The 17,624-nt window shown below is 36.6% G+C and overlaps 1 protein-coding gene across 1 annotated transcript in view; it reads left to right on the top strand.

Annotated features, from left to right (window-relative positions):
* PPP1R1C (protein phosphatase 1 regulatory inhibitor subunit 1C) overlaps positions 1-17,624 on the top strand; it is a 148,006-nt gene that overhangs the window by 38,936 nt on the left and 91,446 nt on the right. The window lies entirely within an intron of this gene.

The raw sequence follows: 17,624 nt of genomic DNA, 5'->3' as shown, positions 1-17,624 counted from the left end.
TGGTCATACTCACTGAAAAGAAATTGCTGACATAGAATTTAAAAATATACTCAAATTTTCTACAGGTTTGGTCTACTTCTTGATCTTTGTTTAATTAAGTCCAAGTATGTACTATTCCATGTCACAGATAAAATGCTAAATATAGATAGCTTAGTTTGGATTCTCTGGAATGCAGAGCCTGAGAAAAAGATTTATACAAAAGTACTTTAGCTGAAATGTAATCTCAGAAAACAAGAATGAATGAGAAGGCAGGGCAGGGAAGGAAGAAGGAAAAGACTCATTAGCCAGGTCATTGCTGTGAAATGAGGGCTTAATAGTGTTGGGATCTCTTGAGAAGCACATAGGATGCCTTTCTAGAGATGCCCACCTCAAGAACAAGAAACTAGAGCTTGCACCCACTGTTTTAGTCCTCTAGTGGTTATACATTGTTCCCGGGAGCATTAACTTCACCAGCTGGTGGTTCTCCTAGAGAAAACCCAAGGGAGAAAGAGGAAAAATAAACATGACATGCGTGTTTGAGATGGGATGCAGAGAGCAAGAGCATTATAGGCCTTTAGTACAATAATAGCATTATAATGTCTTGTGCCTTGACCTGGAATGTTATGCTCAGTTCTGCACACCAGCTTTTAAGAGAGGGCATTGCGCGGTGAAAACAAACAGGATAACATATGTTATGGAAACCAAGTCATATGGAAAAACACTAAGGAAGCTGAAGGTATTCGCTATAAACACTAAGGAAGCTGAAGGTATTCGCTATAAATGGGAATAGGAGAAAAAAAATAGGTTCAGTCAGCTGGACGTGACTCTGAGCATCTCTGGCACTTGACTGCAGCCACAACTGAAACCAGGGGTAAGTGGAGGTGGTGAGAGGCCGTGCTGCTGAAGCATCTGCCGCAGCTGTCAATCTTTAAGGAAATCTTAGCAAGAAATTATTTTAAAACTTTCCTTTTAACCTTAAAATTATGTATGCTACTTCAAATAATGAGCCACCAGAGAAATCAAAGAAAGAATTGACTAGTAAAGGATAATGGCCAAATATTAGAAGAGCCAAAGAACACACAGTTCAGCATTTATTCAATTCAGTACTCATGGTTGTTATGTTTAGACAAGGGCAAAATACATTTGGTCAACCACTCATACTTAAATTTATGTGTGTGGAAGTAAATTTGATCCATCTGTTCCTGAATTATGTTCTTAAACCACCAACATTTTATTTTACAAGAACCGATTTCCAAAGAGTCTCATGACATCCCCAACCCCCTGCCAAATCTGCTCCGAAAGTCTGAAATATGGCTGTTTTAACAAACCTTCTCATATATATGGTTGTTTTAAAAACTAAAATAAGCAAAAGATTTTATGATTTATATGCCACAATGCCATCCACATTGAAATCAAGCATAAAACATATAAAAGAAGAAAGAGCTGCACAGTATCGATTTTTTACTGTATATGTTCAGAGAAAGCGTACAAATAATCTATCTGGAGAGTAAGCCATGTATTGTGGCGGAGACAAAGACTACTCCGAGACCAGAGGGAGTGCACGAGGGACCTAGAGGAGACTGCCTTGCAATCCCGTACACAGGTTTCATGAGACGGCCCTGACTCCCAGTCCTTTTGGGTATTTATTGATACCCACAAAGAGTAGCAGGAACAGGAATGAGAAAGTCAGGAAGCAGAGGAGAGAATGAAGAAGTCAGAAAGAGGAACTTTTTTAGAGGATGAAAGGGGAGGGGAGTAGCTCAAGTGTTCCCAACTACTGATTAATTAGGATGGCTAATTCTATCCCTACTGTGTTGTGTGCAGCACAGTGCTGCAGTTAGTACTTTTGTCAGTGAAGCCACTGTGACTTACACCTCAGGGCACTGAACTCTATCCCTGTTCTATGTTCCTATTTAGGGCCTCTACAGTGTATAAGCAGTTTATATATGTGTCATTTACTTAAATAGAGTGTGGATAACCCAGGACAAATTTATGCTCACTCTGAAGAATGACTTAAGTCAGATGCATTCCCCCCACCCCTCACCAACACACACACACACACACACACACACACACCTCCTCTTGGCTAAGTTTTTTTGTCTACTTACAGGTCTCTCTTCCTTAGCTTGTTCCTTAACTGCTACAATTACTAAGAGTGCCTAGTTTGCCACTCTCTTCCTAGGCACTCTCATCCTTATTATTTAAGCCTACCAAAAGTTATGTAAAGTAGAGTAGGATTTTAAAATTGACAGTGACTTATTAAATCTTCTTTGCAATTTGCATCAGTCAGTCAGAGAAAATGCAATAGTTTTTATTTCTAGAAAAGATATTGGGATATAAAAGTAAACTAAAATGTTTCTTTATGGAGTGACGTCACGGAAATGGTGCCGTGAGAAGTGCATCCGACAGCTCTCCCCTAAATCACAACAAATTTATCAACTAGAAACAGAAAAATTTATCCTTGGAGCATTCCGGAGTTCCACACAAACTGATAGCGAAAGGACTGTTATCACTTGAATCTGAGAGACGAGGGTGTGGAGAAAGCTACCGCAGTGACGCTCATTCAAGCCGCGAGGGAGTGCACCTGCGGTGAGTCAGCCCATATACTTGGGAACCGCGAGCCGCCACTGCGAGCCGCCGTGAGCCCCCGAGAGCCGCCAGGAGCCGCAGCGAGCAGCCGCGCACGCGCGCGCCCGGTCCGGTTGAGCACCGCTGACGTTCCCAGCGGCCCGCACACTGCGAGTGGGGGTCGCTGGCCACCGGTGCCCGGAGCGCCCCATTCGCGCACGTGCCTTGGGCATTCCACGTGCCCAGGGCGCCCTGCTGGCCCGCACACCCAGGGGGCTCCATTATCCTGCGCTTGGTGCGGTCCAGCCGCCAGCCACGGGGAGAGCGGGAGAGGCTTGGGAGATTCTCTCCGTGGGCGGGGCACCTCACCCAGCCATTCAAGCAAACAATCAAGCGTTGGGGGAGGGGCGCGCGCAGGTAGCCTAAAATACCTTCGGAAGCACAGCTGCGACCCAGTCACTGAACTTAGCTTAACCCATAAAATCTGCGCACCCTCGGTTCTAATTGATAAGATCTCTCTCAGTTCAGCGATCCAAGACAAGAGGCGTGATATTTTTAAGTGCCTCTCGCTAAAGGGGCGGGGGCAACTTCTGATTGATAGAGCCTCCATATTCAGGGATAAACGCTAACAAGAGGGACTTGGCAGATAATAAGATCTATACTACACTAGTCGTAAGCAGAGACTAGTGCCTCTTCTTCCCTGCAAAAACAGGCTACAAAGTGTGGAAAGCCTGGGTTGAGAGGTCCAACTAAATGATAGGCGCTGAACAGTCACCTTGACAACAATTGACTCCCACCCCCGCCTGATTACACTGGAGGCCCTGACTCTCAGAGCCTTTCCCAAAGCCTTGCACTGAGTGGGGATAGAGTGGGGATTTCCCAGCTCTTTGAGCCTCTTACTCCCCAGGCAGAAGCAGTTGCAGCCTTATAGCTGGATCACCAGGCTGCTAATTCAGAAAGGGGGGACTAGAAGAGAGAATCCAGGAAAGCAAACTCTCTCATCGTTGGACCCTGCAAACGCCAACAAGCCTTTACTTCCAGCAAGACTAAAGCCAATTATATGACATTGCCATAGAATCCCATCAACTGCAAATCCCTACCTAAGAGTGACACAGGGGCAGAGCCTGGGGTACAGAGTCACCGACTAGGAAGAGGGAGAGAAAAGAAAAAGGAAGAAGTTAACCTCTCAAAATCAAGAAAAACCCACAGACTTTACAACTTGATCCACTAATTTTTTGTTGTTGTTGTTGTTGTTTGTTTCTTCTATCTTTTTGCCTTTATTTCCTCCACCTCGGTCCTTCTATTCTCTGCCCATCTTATGCTTCCCCTTTCTTGAACTACACTACCCATGAGTGTTGCATTTTATTTTTCTTCTTCATCCTCACCCTCCTTTACGGTTATACTCCAAAACACTTAACTCTCACTCTCTCCTCTTTTGTTTTTTTTTTTTTTTTTTTTTGTCTCGCTTTATTTTGTTTTTTTCTCCTCCTATTTTATTTCTTCCTTCGTTTTTCTCTTTTTCTTATTTTTTCCTTTCTATTCGTTTTTTCTTTTCTCATTTTACTTTCCTCCCATATAATCCTCAATCACGAACAAATTAGTTAATTTGTGACTCAAGGCTTTTTTTTGGCTTTATTTCTCCTTTTTGCTTTTGTTTTTATTTTTTTTTCTCTTGTTTGTTTATTTTTGTGGCATTTTGGGTCCTCCCAACCCAAGGTCTCCATTGTATTTAGTCTTCGCTCCACTTAATACAACAGATTTTTACTTATTATTTTTATTTTTTCTTCTTTATTATTCTTTTTTGGTCCTTTTTTCTGATTCCCTCTTATCCCTCTCATTATATCTCTTAGTTGACCATCACTTACAAGCAAATCATCTTATGCTTGTCTAAGATTTTCTTCCTTTTTTTTTTTTGCATTTAGTAGGTCCCTACTCCCTTTTTTTTGCCCCTTGAACTCTTCACCCCAAATCAGGCCCTCCATTATAAGCACGATATTTCCCTGAGGAGGGGAGAGGAGGGAAAGAGAAGAGAGAAAAAAAGGGGGAAATAATAAATTATTACTGTTTTTTTTTGTGGGGTGTTTTACCCTTTTTTTTTTTCTTTTTACTCTTTATTAATTCTAATTAGTGCTATCAATAAGACCACCCTCAGATGCCGATAAGAAAGAGGAAATCGAACATTATGGATACAAAAGAAAGAGAGGTAACACAAATAGATGTGGAAAAATCTATGGAGAAAAGACTTAACATATCGGAAGCCTTGGAGCTAAATGACAGAGAATTTAAAATAGAAATCTTAAAAATACTCAGAGAGATACAAGAAAACACAGAAAGGCAATATAGGGAGATCAGAAAACAACTCAATGAACACAAAGAATATATTACCAAGGAAATTGAAACTATAAAAACAAATCAAACAGAAATGAAAAACTCAATTCACGAGCTGAAAAACAAGGTAACAAGCTTAGCTAACAGAACAGCCCAGATTGAAGATAGGATTAGTGAAATAGAAGACAAACAACTTGAGGCACAACAGAGAAAAGAAGAAAGAGACTCAAAAATAATAAAAAATGAGAAAGCCCTACAGGAATTGTCTGACTCCATCAGAAAGAATAACATAAGAATAATAGGTATATCAGAGGGAGAAGAGAAAGAAAATGGAATGGAGAATATACTCAAACAAATAATAGACGAGAACTTCCCAAGCCTGTGGAAGGAACTAAAGCCTCAAATTCAAGAAGCAAACAGAACACCAAGTTTTCTTAACCCCAACAAACCCACTCCAAGGCACATCATAATAAAGATGACACAAACCAATGACAAAGAAAAAATTCTCAAGGCAGCCAGGGAAAAGAAGAGTACAACATATAAAGGAAGGCCTATTAGATTATCATCAGATTTCTCAGCAGAAACTCTACAAGCTAGAAGAGAGTGGACCCCAATATTTAAAGCCCTGAAAGAGAGGAACTTTCAGCCAAGAATACTATACCCATCAAAGCTATCCTTCAAGTATGAAGGAGATATAAAAACATTCACAAATACAGAAAAGATGAGAGAATTTATCAACAGAAAGCCCCCACTCCAGGAAATACTAAAGGGGATTTTCCAACCACATTCAAAGAACAAAAGAAAACAACACCACAAGTAACAGCTCCACCAAGAACACAATAAAACCAAACTTAAACTGTGACAACAAAGGAAAAAAAGGGGGGAGAGGATGGAGATTAAGAGTAGCAAAGGATGATGAAGTGCAGAAATACTTATAAGATAGGGTACTACAATGAATATGGTAGGTACCCTTTTCATTACTTAATGGTAACCACCCTTAAAAAAACCACCACAAAAACACTTGACTTAAAAAAGGTAGCAACAGAGGAAAGAAGTATGGAACACAAACAAACAAAAACAAATGATAGAAAAACAAAAGAGAAGAATTAAACTAGATACAAAACTAACAGAAAGCAATTTATAAAATGGCAGTAGGGAACCCACAAGTGTCAATAATTACACTAAATGTAAATGGATTAAACTTACCAATAAAAAGACACAGAGTAGCAGAATGGATTAAAAAAGAAAATCCAACTATATGCTGCCTACAAGAAACACATCTAAGCAACAAGGATAAAAACAAATTCAAAGTGAAAGGCTGGAAAACAATACTCCAAGCAAACAACACCCAAAAAAAAAGCAGGCGTAGCAATACTCCTATCTAATAATGCTGACTACAAGACAGAAAAAGTACTCAGAGACAAAAATGGTCATTTCATAATGATTAAGGGGAAGTTGAATCAAGAAGACATAACAATCCTTAATATATATGCACCAAACCAAGGAGCACCAAAATATATAAGACAGCTACTTATTGACCTTAAAACAAAAACTAACAAAAATACAATCATACTTGGAGACCTCAATACACCGCTGACGGCTCTAGATCGGTCATCCAAACAGAGAATCAATAAAGATATAGTGGCCTTAAATGAAATACTAGAACACCTGGATATGATAGACATCTACAGGACACTTCATCCCAAAGCGACAGAGTATACATTTTTCTCTAGTGTACATGGAGCATTCTCAAGAATTGACCATATGTTGGGCCACAAAGACAATATCAGCAAATTTAGAAAAATTGAAATTGTACCAAGCATATTTTCTGATCATAAAGCCTTGAAACTAGAATTCAACTGCAAAAAAGAGGGGGAAAAACCCACAAAAATGTGGAAACTAAACAACATACTTCTAAAAAAATGAATGGGTCAAAGAAGAAATAAGCGCAGAAATCAAAAGATATATACAGACAAATGAAAATGAAAATATGACATATCAGAATCTCTGGGATGCAGCAAAAGCAGTAATAAGAGGGAAGTTCATATCACTTCAGGCCTATATGAACAAACAAGAGAGAGCCGAAGTAAACCACTTAACTTCACACCTTAAGGAACTAGAAAAAGAAGAACAAAGACAACCCAAAACCAACCGAAGAAAGGAGATAATAAAAATCAGAGCAGAAATAAATGAAATAGAGAACAGAAAAACTATAGAAAAAATCAATAAAACAAGGAGCTGGTTCTTTGAAAAGATCAACAAAATTGACAAACCCTTGGCAAGACTCACCAAGGAAAAGAGACACAGGACTCAAATAAATAAAATCCAAAATGAAAGAGGAGAGATCACCACAGACATCATAGAAATACAAAGAATTATTGTAGAATACTATGAAAATTATATGCCACCAAATACAACAATCTAGAAGAAATGGATAAATTCCTAGAACAATACAACCTTCCTAGACTGAGTCATGAAGAAGCAGAAAGCCGAAACAGACCAATCAGCAGGGAGGAAATAGAAAAAACTATTAAAAATCTCCCCAAAAATAAAAGTCCAGGCCCAGACAGTTATACTAGTGAATTCTATCAAACATTCAAAGAAGACTTGGTTCCTATTCTACTCAAAGTCTTCCAAAAAATTGAAGAAGAAGCAATACTTCCAAACACATTTTATGAGGCCAACATAACCCTCATACCAAAACCTGGCAAAGATGGCACAAAGAAAGAAAACTACAGACCAATATCTCTAATGAATACAGATGCTAAAATACTAAACAAAATACTGGCAAACCGAATACAACAACATATTAAAAAAATAATACATCATGATCAAGTGGGATTCATCCCAGAATCTCAAGGATGGTTCAACATACGCAAAACGGTTAACGTAATACACCATATCAACAAAACAAAGAACAAAAACCACATGATCTTATCAATAGATGCAGAAAAGGCTTTCGATAAAATACAACACAATTTTATGTTTAAGACTCTCAACAAAATGGGTATAGAAGGAAAATATCTCAACATGATAAAGGCCATATATGATAAACCATCAGCCAACATCCTATTAAACGGCATAAAACTGAGGACTTTCTACCTTAAATCAGGAACAAGACAGGGTTGTCCACTCTCTCCACTCTTATTCAACGTGGTGCTAGAAGTTCTGGCCAGAGCAATCAGACAAGACAAAGAAATAAAAGGCATCCATATCAGAAAAGAAGAAGTAAAGCTATCACTTTTTGCTGATGATATGATCCTATACATCGAAAACCCAAAGGACTCCACAAAAAGATTATTAGAAACAATAAACCAATACAGTAAGGTCGCAGGATACAAAATTAACATACAAAAGTCCATAGCCTTTCTATATGCCAACAATGAAATATTAGAAAACAAACTCAAAAAAATAATCCCCTTCACGATTGCAACAAAAAAAATAAAATACCTAGGAATAAACATAACAAAGAACGTAAAGGACCTCTATAATGAAAATTACAAAGCATTGTTAAGGGAAATCGAAAAAGATACAATGAGATGGAAAAATATTCCTTGTTCTTGGATAGGAAGAATAAATATAATCAAAATGGCCATATTACCCAAAGCAATATACAAATTTAATGCAATTCCCATCAAAATCCCTATGAGATTTTTTAAAGAAATGGAACAAAAAATCATCAGATTTATATGGAACTCTAAAAAACCCCGAATAGCCAAAACAATCCTAAGGAAAAAGAATGAAGCTGGGGGCATTACAATACCTGACTTTAAACTATATTATAGGGCCATGATAATCAAAACAGCATGGTATTGGCAGAAAAATAGACACTCAGACCAATGGAACAGAATAGAAAGCCCAGAAATAAAACCACATATATATGGTCAAATAATCTTTGATAAAGGGGCCAACAACACACAATGGAGAAAAGAAAGCCTCTTCAACAAATGGTGTTGGGAAAACTGGAAAGCCACATGCAAAAGAATGAAACTCGACTACAGCCTGTCCCCGTGTACTAAAATTAATTCAAAATGGATCAAAGACCTAAATATAAGACCTGAAACAATAAAGTACATAGAAGAAGACATAGGTACTAAAATCATGGACCTGGGTTTTAAAGAACATTTTATGAACTTGACTCCAATGGCAAGAGAAGTGAAGGCAAAGATAAATGAATGGGACTACATCAGAATTAAAAGTTTTTGCTCAGCAAGAGAAACTGATATCAAAATAAACAGACAGCCAACTATATGGGAACTGATATTTTCAAACGACAGCTCAGATAAGGGCCTAATATCCAAAATTTACAAAGAACTCATAAAACTCAACAACAAACAAACAAACAATCCAATAAAAAAATGGGAAGAGGACATGAACAGACACTTCTCCCAGGAAGAGATACAAATGGCCAACAGATATATGAAAAGATGCTCAGCTTCATTAGTTATTAGAGAAATGCAAATCAAAACTACAATGAGATACCACCTCACTCCTGTTAGATTAGCTATTATCAACAAGACGGGTAATAGCAAATGTTGGAGAGGCTGTGGAGAAAAAGGAACCCTCATTCACTGTTGGTGGGACTGTAAAGTAGTACAACCATTATGGAGGAAAGTATGGTGGTTCCTCAAAAAACTGCAAATAGAACTACCTTATGACCCAGCAATCCCTCTACTGGGTATATACCCCAAAACCTCAGAAACATTGATACGTGAAGACACACACATGTAGCCCCATGTTCATAGCAGCACTGTTCACAGTGGCCAAGACATGGAAACAACCAAAAAGCCCTTCAATAGAAGACTGGATAAAGAAGATGTGGCACATATACACTATGGAATACTACTCAGCCATAAGAAATGATGACTATCAGATCATTTACAGCAAAATGGTGGGATCTTGATAACATTATAAGGAGTGAAATAAGTAAATCAGAAAAAAACAAGAACTACATGATTCCATACATTGGTGGAACATAAAAATGAGACTAAGAGACATGGACAAGAGTGTGGTGGTTACCAAGGGTGGGGGGGGAGGGAGGACATGGGAGGGAGGGAGGGAGAGAGTTAGGGGGAGGGGGAGGGGCACAGAGAACTAGATAGAGGGTGACGGAGGACAATCTGACTTTGGGCCAGGGGTTTGCAACATAATTTGATGACAAAATAACCTAGACATGTTTTCTTTGAATATATGTACCCTGATTTATTAATGTCATCCCATTACCATTAATAAAAATTTATTAAAAAAAAATGTTTCTTTATATATCATAAACTTAATTAGTAATGATTGGTCAACTTCAAATTATCATTAATGTATTTCTTCTTTTACTAACACAATATATTTACCATTGTTGATATGATACCCCCAGCTGCTTAAGCCATAAAAATTTTACTATGTTGATTATAAGTACCCATCTGTTGTTAATGTGTAGAGTAACCCCTTGTGACTTTTTGGAATAAATGTACTGTCCATTGGTATCAAAAAAGGAGAAATTTGTTGTTTTTTTTTTGAGAGGTCATTGCTTTATTTTATGCCATTTTACAAAGGTTTACTCAGAATAGAGACACTCAGATGAAATTATTCTGAAATTTATAATGGTATGTCTATAAAGTCCAAGATACAAAGGATTTGGTAGGAAATTATAGTTCAGTAGAGAATGTCAAATAATATGGTTAAGAAATAAGAATATAATTTAAAAAAGAAATGCTTTAATTTAATAGTTAGATTAAGGTAGGGAAGCTCCAAATGATCAAATGTTCACACATATTTATCTTCATAAGAATACACTGAATCCTAAATTTAATCTTATCTCTGTTTTCCAGTTTTTGTCAAAATGCATTCCCTCTACATTGACCAATAATTCAAATTAGAAATACACTGATCATGATTTCAAGTTGAACAATCATTAATAATTAAACTTATGATATGTAAAGAAACATTTAGAAGTTCACCTTTATGTTCCAGTGTCTTTTTTAGAAATAAAAACTATTATGTTTCCTCTGGTTGACGGATGCAAATTGTAAAGCAGATTTAATAAATCATTGTCAATGTTAGCAGCCAGTGTGCAAAAAGAGAAAGCAGTCCAAATATTGGTAAGCAGGTAGTTCTATTCTAATTCCAACGCCTTGCAAACCCACCTCTAAAGTAGATGTTCTCAAAATTCCCTATTGTAATCATTCAAATGATAACCTTCGATTAATTTTCTTATGCTACATTCAGTTTTCCCTGACTCTGACCTAAAGGCACATGGTTATGAGACTTCATTTGAGGACTTTGCTAAGACTATCTTTGTGATATCCTGTGTAGTAGGATAATGAAATGTTATTGTTTTAAATTAGTTAAAACCTAAATTATTCAAATTTCCAACTATTAAAGGAAATAGGTTTATTAGGTCAAAATGACATAGAGCAGTGGTCCCCAACCTTTTTTGGGCCACGGACCAGTTTAATGTCAGAAAATATTTTCACGGACCGGCCTTTAAGGTGGGACGAATAAATGTATCACGTGACTGAGACAAGCATCAAGAGTGAGTCTTAGACGGATGTAATAGAGGGAATCTGGTCATTTTTAAAAAATAAAACATCGTTCAGACTTAAATATAAATAAAACGAAATAATGTAAATTATTTATTCTTTCTCTGCGGACCAGTACCAAATGGCCCACAGACCAGTACCGGTCCGTGGCCCGGAGGTTGGGGACCACTGACATAGATAGAGCACATTGTTGCAAAAATAATAAATGCTCATTAAATAATTATTTGATTGGTTGTCAACATTGCCTGAAACGGCTGATATTTTAATTAAATCTATAAAATTGATGTAAAATGTTATTTATAATCAGTTCTTAGGTAAGTCTATGAAAAGGAGGTGGAATTTTTAAAATTTAAATTCTTGGTAAGTGTGGCTGTTTAAACTGATGTTATCCCAAAATAAAACCAATGTATTAAATAAATTAATCTATTTTTCTTGGAGAAAGTGTGGGAAATTTAAACTCCAAATAGGCAGAAAAACCCTTACTGATGATTGAAAATTATGACTTGTAAGATGATGCAACAGTTCTTTGGCCCTCATAAAAACTGGTTCTGTGGTGGGATAAAATAGGTTTTATAGGAGAAACTAAGTTTATAAAAATTGCGAATACTAATGAAAAGCAGGTTTTAAATAATCTGATTTTTCTGTTCTTCTTTTACTGTGTTTGGAAGTAGCATCAGAAATTATAAAATAGCATATTAAGGTAGTTTGGAAGATATTTAATCTCTATCACAAGACAATTACTGGTTGAGAGTTTTTTCTTAATAAACCAATATGATTTATCTTGTGCATTTCTTGTATCTCCTTCAATATTTCCACATAAAAGACTTTGCACCTCACTCTTATTGACTGCCATTAAAGCAAACCAGGTATAGGGAATTTTGAGAGATCTATATCTATTTATTATTGGGGTTATGTCTTTACTATCATCAATTAAAAGTGGAAAGCTATAAATAATATCATAAGAAAAATACAGCTGTGTGAATATTGGCACATCAGGGTGAATCTAGTCCCACTGTTTGCTTCCTCTTCCCATGTCCCTTTTCAGTGCATATAAATTCATGGCTCTGGTGGTTTCACTTGGGCCCCCATTATGACTAACCCGAAGAGCTCAAAGAAAAACACAGCTGAAACCACTGCTAGGTGGCTTAACTCACAGCCCCAAATGATAGGCCTCCAACAGAGCCGAGCAGGCTTTCAGCAAAAAGGCAGATGACTAGAGCTCATTTTGGAAAAACAGAGAGTTTGATAATAAGTTAAAAAGAGGGGCTCTCATGTAGCTGTTTTAGGATATTTGCATAGCCCTGCTAATAAGAAACATTAAAGATATGGTAGGTTTCTCTGGCACTTGAAACTGACTGATTCTATGCTGGCATGCTAAAACCACAAGCCAATGTCAAATTTACATGCAAAGTGCAGAGCTGAGCTACTATGCACAGCAAATTCTTTTATTTGTACCTATATTTGATTTTTTTTAAATTGAATTTATTAGAGTGACACTAGTTAACATAATTATACCAGTTTCAAATGCCCAATTTCACAACACATCTCTGTACACTGCATTGCGCCCAAGTCAAGTCTCCGTCTCACACCATTTATGTTCCTGGACGCTCCTCCTCCAGCTCCCTCCCAGCACTCACCACACTTCAGTTCTGTAGCTTGTAGGTCAGTGATTATTCTTGAACTGATAAACCCAAAGCCCATGGTTGTGACCCAAGGGTCTCTGGAAAGAAAGATGTTCTATCTTCAGATATATTTGGCACTAAAATAGAAAGTCAGCTGAAATGCAATTAATTTAAATTTCACTGCAGTTTTCAAAAAGCTGATGGTAAGTTTCTTCTGAGAGGGTCAAGGATGGAGCCAAAGTTCTTGCATTTAAATCTCTAGGACCTACAAAAGAGAACTATAAATTGATTTTTTCTGTTATTATTCCTCTATAGAACATAGTTGTTTTTTTCCCCCCTTCAAAGTAGAGCTAGAAAAGATTAAAAAGAAAAGCTGAATAAAAATACACTAAGGACTTAGGAGAGTATCTCCATTTGCTGCCAAAGTAAAAAATCCCATTGATTAGACAGAGGAGTGGAACATAATTAACTGGAAGATACACTGAGCATTCTTAAAGGTGTTATTCAAATAAAGTTACAACAAACTTTTCTTATCAGAAATATGTCAGGGATTATATTGTCATAAGCACACTCAGAGAGTCATTAGAGTTACAGGGTGACCATGAAATGTGCTGTGGTCCAGATAACATGCAGGTATAGCCTCTGTAGGTGTCTGTGTCTCTACTTGGGTTCACTTCCTGGAATTTCTCTTAGTTCTCGAAAGAACAAACATTTTCAGGCTAGTCCCCAAGTACAGCTCTTGGGAGTGGGTAAAGAGAGATATATGTTGATGAAAAGAAAAAACTAGCAGCCGTGTTTTTAAATCAGGAAGTTGACAAGGAGATTGGAGCAGATGCACGATCCAGTGTGCAGATAGTGTTTCGTTGGGTTGTGCATTTGAAACCTGTATGATTTTGTGCGCCAGTGTCATCCCAATAAATTGATTAATTTAAGATAAATAAATAAATAAAGTTGATGAATACCTGCTAGAAATTTTAAAAAGGAAAAAGAAAATAGACAAGGGGATTTACAAATTCAGTTGTGATTCGATGAAGGAAATAGATAAAAACCACCTTTTCTTAAAAGAGGTATGAGTCAATATTTTAAAATTAGAACTTACACAGGAGCTTCACTACTTGAGTTTTGAGTCAAAGAAAAAAATATAAAAAAAATCTGTCTTAGAGCAGGCATGATTTGATATTTCTATTTATTTTGGAAGAATAATTTTATTGCATATGAATTTTGAAGTTGACAGATTTTCTTTTAGTATTTTAAATGTTATCTCATTGTCTTTGGGATTCCATTGTTTTGTCCATTTTATTACTGCTTTTGAAGATAATTTTTTTAATTGGCTGCTTTTTATATTTTCTCTTTTATCTTTAGCCTTCAGAAGTTTTGCTATGATATACCTATATGTAATTTTATATTTTATCCTATTTTTTTCTTGTTCCTATTTGAGATTTATTAAACTTCTTAAATATGTATCACCTGATATTTCATTTTTTATTTTTAATTCTTGGCCATCATCTATCTCTTCTTTTTCTACTAATGGGACTACAATTACTTTTAGTTTATACCTCCTGACTCTGTGTCAAATACCTGTTATTCTCTGTTCTGCCTTTTCAATTCATTTTTTTCTCTGTGTATTTCATTTGAACAGTTCTACTGGTCTGTGTACGAGTTCATTAGCTTATTTGTATCTTCTACTAAGTCTAATATGCCTTTCAACCATTCATTGAATTCTTAAATTAAGATCTTGTCTTTTGAAATTCATCACGTTGTTTCTTTTCATGGGTTATATTTCTCTGATAAAATTATTTCTCTGTAAGTCTGTTTTGTTAATGTTTCTCTTTCTTTTATTGAACATATTAGTGATAGTCTTTGCTAGCTAACTTTAGTAGCTGAATCACCTGTCTGCTTGTATGTTTTTCTTTCTCTTAGTTATCAGTCCTGTCCTTTTGTACTTTGTAATTTGCATTGAATGCTGGACATTTGTGTTTAAAAAATTTTAGAGGCTCCAAAATATTACACAAATTTTTCAAGTGTTTAAAGAATTTACCATTTTTTAAATTTTTATTTATTGATTTTAGAGAGAGAAGAAGAGAGAGAGAGAGAGAAAGAGACAGAAATATTCCTGTATATACCCTGATCAAAGATTGAACCGGCAGTCTTTGCTTATCGAAACAACACTCTAACCAACTGAGCTAACTGGCCAGGGCTGTTTTGTCTTTTTATCTGCAAGACAGAGTAGGGTACTAATTACCTAACCCAATTATAAACTGTGCTAGGGTGAAGTCAGATTTCAGTTTTCCTATGACTCAGTTTACCTATGTTTTGCATCAGTTCTAATCTTTAAAATAAGAACCTGCATATCTTTGTCTCCTTGGAATTTATGTTCTGCTTTAAAGATGCTTTTGAATTATTTATTCACCTACCCTTCAGAATCTCTCAAATGTTTTCAGGGGGAGACACGTTGTATGTTTGAAGCCCCCCAGCTCTTCAATTTTGTTACTTTAGTCCTACAGTCACCAAATACAATCTCTTCTGGATTCTCTGTTCTCCTGCAGTTGTCCTCTGCCAAGGGCCAAACATGACTTGTCAGCCTCTCACTCTGAAATTGTCTCACGTCTGTAGTTTTCTTCTCTCTGCAAGTCTCGCTGCCTTCTGTAATTTATCTTGTTTTTTCTAGTTCTGGTAAGTGCTGTCATTGGCCTACTGTGAATGAGTGCATGCTACTACAAGCATAACCTTAAAATTTAATTTGAAGGACGTTTCTATTTTCTGTTCAGTTTTCCAGTTCTGTGATTATCCCGTGGACCTTCTCAGTCAGTCTCTTAGTAACTGTTCTCTCACAGCCTAGGCCCTGGGGTGTCAGTGTCTGCGCCCCTGGTCTCAATGCTTGATTTCATCAAGCTGATCTTTATCACCTAATTATGATGGCTTTGAGCATGTACTATATACCTTGAGATCTGAATTCTGGTCTCTAGGACTGAATTGCCTCTCCAAACTCCATTCTACCCACTGACTTTGTTTCAGTTTGGTCTTTTGAATTCAACACGGCTGCATCTACCGTCCACTCCCCTCCCTGCAACTTCTGCTTGTGCATGTGTTAGCTCTGACTAGCAGCTCAGGACCACCTGCCTGGAGGCTACTCTCACATGGTTCTTTGGTTGTATGTAGTGTCACACTGACAATAGGTACGCATTTGTTCCACAGCCTTGTTTAATTATTTTATTCTCTCAGATCTTTGCCAAAATAAATACTAACCTTGTTTCGCTTAGTTGGATCTGCCTACCTGTCATCCATGAACCAGTGCTTATTTTTACAATAAAGTAAATTATAAAACAAAGGTAAAATTGAAAGTTTCAAAACAACAACAAAAAAATTAATGTAGAAGATTTTTTCCCACTTTATTTATTAATTTGGGTGTGCTTTGCATATATTTTTTAGAGTGCGAGTCCCAGAATACATTTGACTGAAATTTTAATCAAATTGCATTATAGCAGTCACACATTTTCTCTTGACTAATTTATTTTTAACTTTTACATTGATTTGAGAGTAAGAGCAAGAAGAAGGGTAAGGAGGAAGGAAAAAGAAAAAGAAAAGCATCAACTTCTCATTCCACTTAGTTTTTCAATTTAGTTGTGCACTCACTGGTTGCTTTTTATATGTGCCCTGACCAGGTATGGAACCTGCCCCCTCGGGCGTGTCCCTACGATGCTGTATCCACTGAGTCTCCAGGCCAGAGCTTCTCCTGGCTAATTTTAAAAAGAAAGAAATCTAAAACATTCTCTCTGAATTTTTCAGAGAAACTGCCCATGAAGATAGAGAACATACTGCTTTTAAACAAAACCAAAACCACAGTTACCCTTTTATAATTCAGTGCAACACACAGGTTGTATGGGAAAATAACCCGCCCTTGCCTGCATGTTTTGAATTTTACTGAGAAAACTGATGCAGAAAGATGCAGCTTTGTTCCAAGCACTAGCTCAACAGGATAGAAAAAGAAATGGGGAAAGAATATTTGTGTGATTGAGACTTATTCTGCAATTTTATTTGCTGTGCAAAATGTATTAGAGTCTCTTGAAGAAAAGGAAAATAACTTATAGAATGGCTATTGTATAAAAGTCTGTGAAATTGTGTTTACTCTCTTGTTAGTAGGTTAAAGGAGGTGATAGGGTGAAGAATCAAACTGTAGTAATATTGTGGCAGCTGGAATATTGTGTTTTAACAAGGGAGTTTTTTTAATGCAGAGCTGTACAGGGGAAAGTGGTAATATTCATAAGCATTAGTCATAGTCTTCTTGGTAACTAAATATTTCCACATCAATTTCAGTATTTCTATTGATGGACATTTACAAAAAAATCAAAACAGTTAAGTAATTATTATTTTGTCACCATGCTTTGTAAACTTACATGATCTCAATATTTCAATTCAAATTTAGTGTGAAAGCATATGGAATTCTTACAGCTATACTAGGTAATTCTCACTGCCTAAGAAAACACTTAGAAAATATTTATTTAATAAAAAGTTTGACTGGCATATAGAATTCACTGGTAAATAATGACCTCTACATATTTATTCCCACTCTTCAAATATATTTAAAATATTTATT

The sequence above is a fragment of the Saccopteryx bilineata genome, chromosome 5 (genome assembly GCF_036850765.1).
Source record: "Saccopteryx bilineata isolate mSacBil1 chromosome 5, mSacBil1_pri_phased_curated, whole genome shotgun sequence".
NCBI classification, from domain to species: Eukaryota; Metazoa; Chordata; class Mammalia; order Chiroptera; family Emballonuridae; genus Saccopteryx; species Saccopteryx bilineata.
The sequence above is the reverse complement of the archived record's forward strand: the minus strand, read 5'-3'. Positions and strand labels throughout refer to the sequence as shown.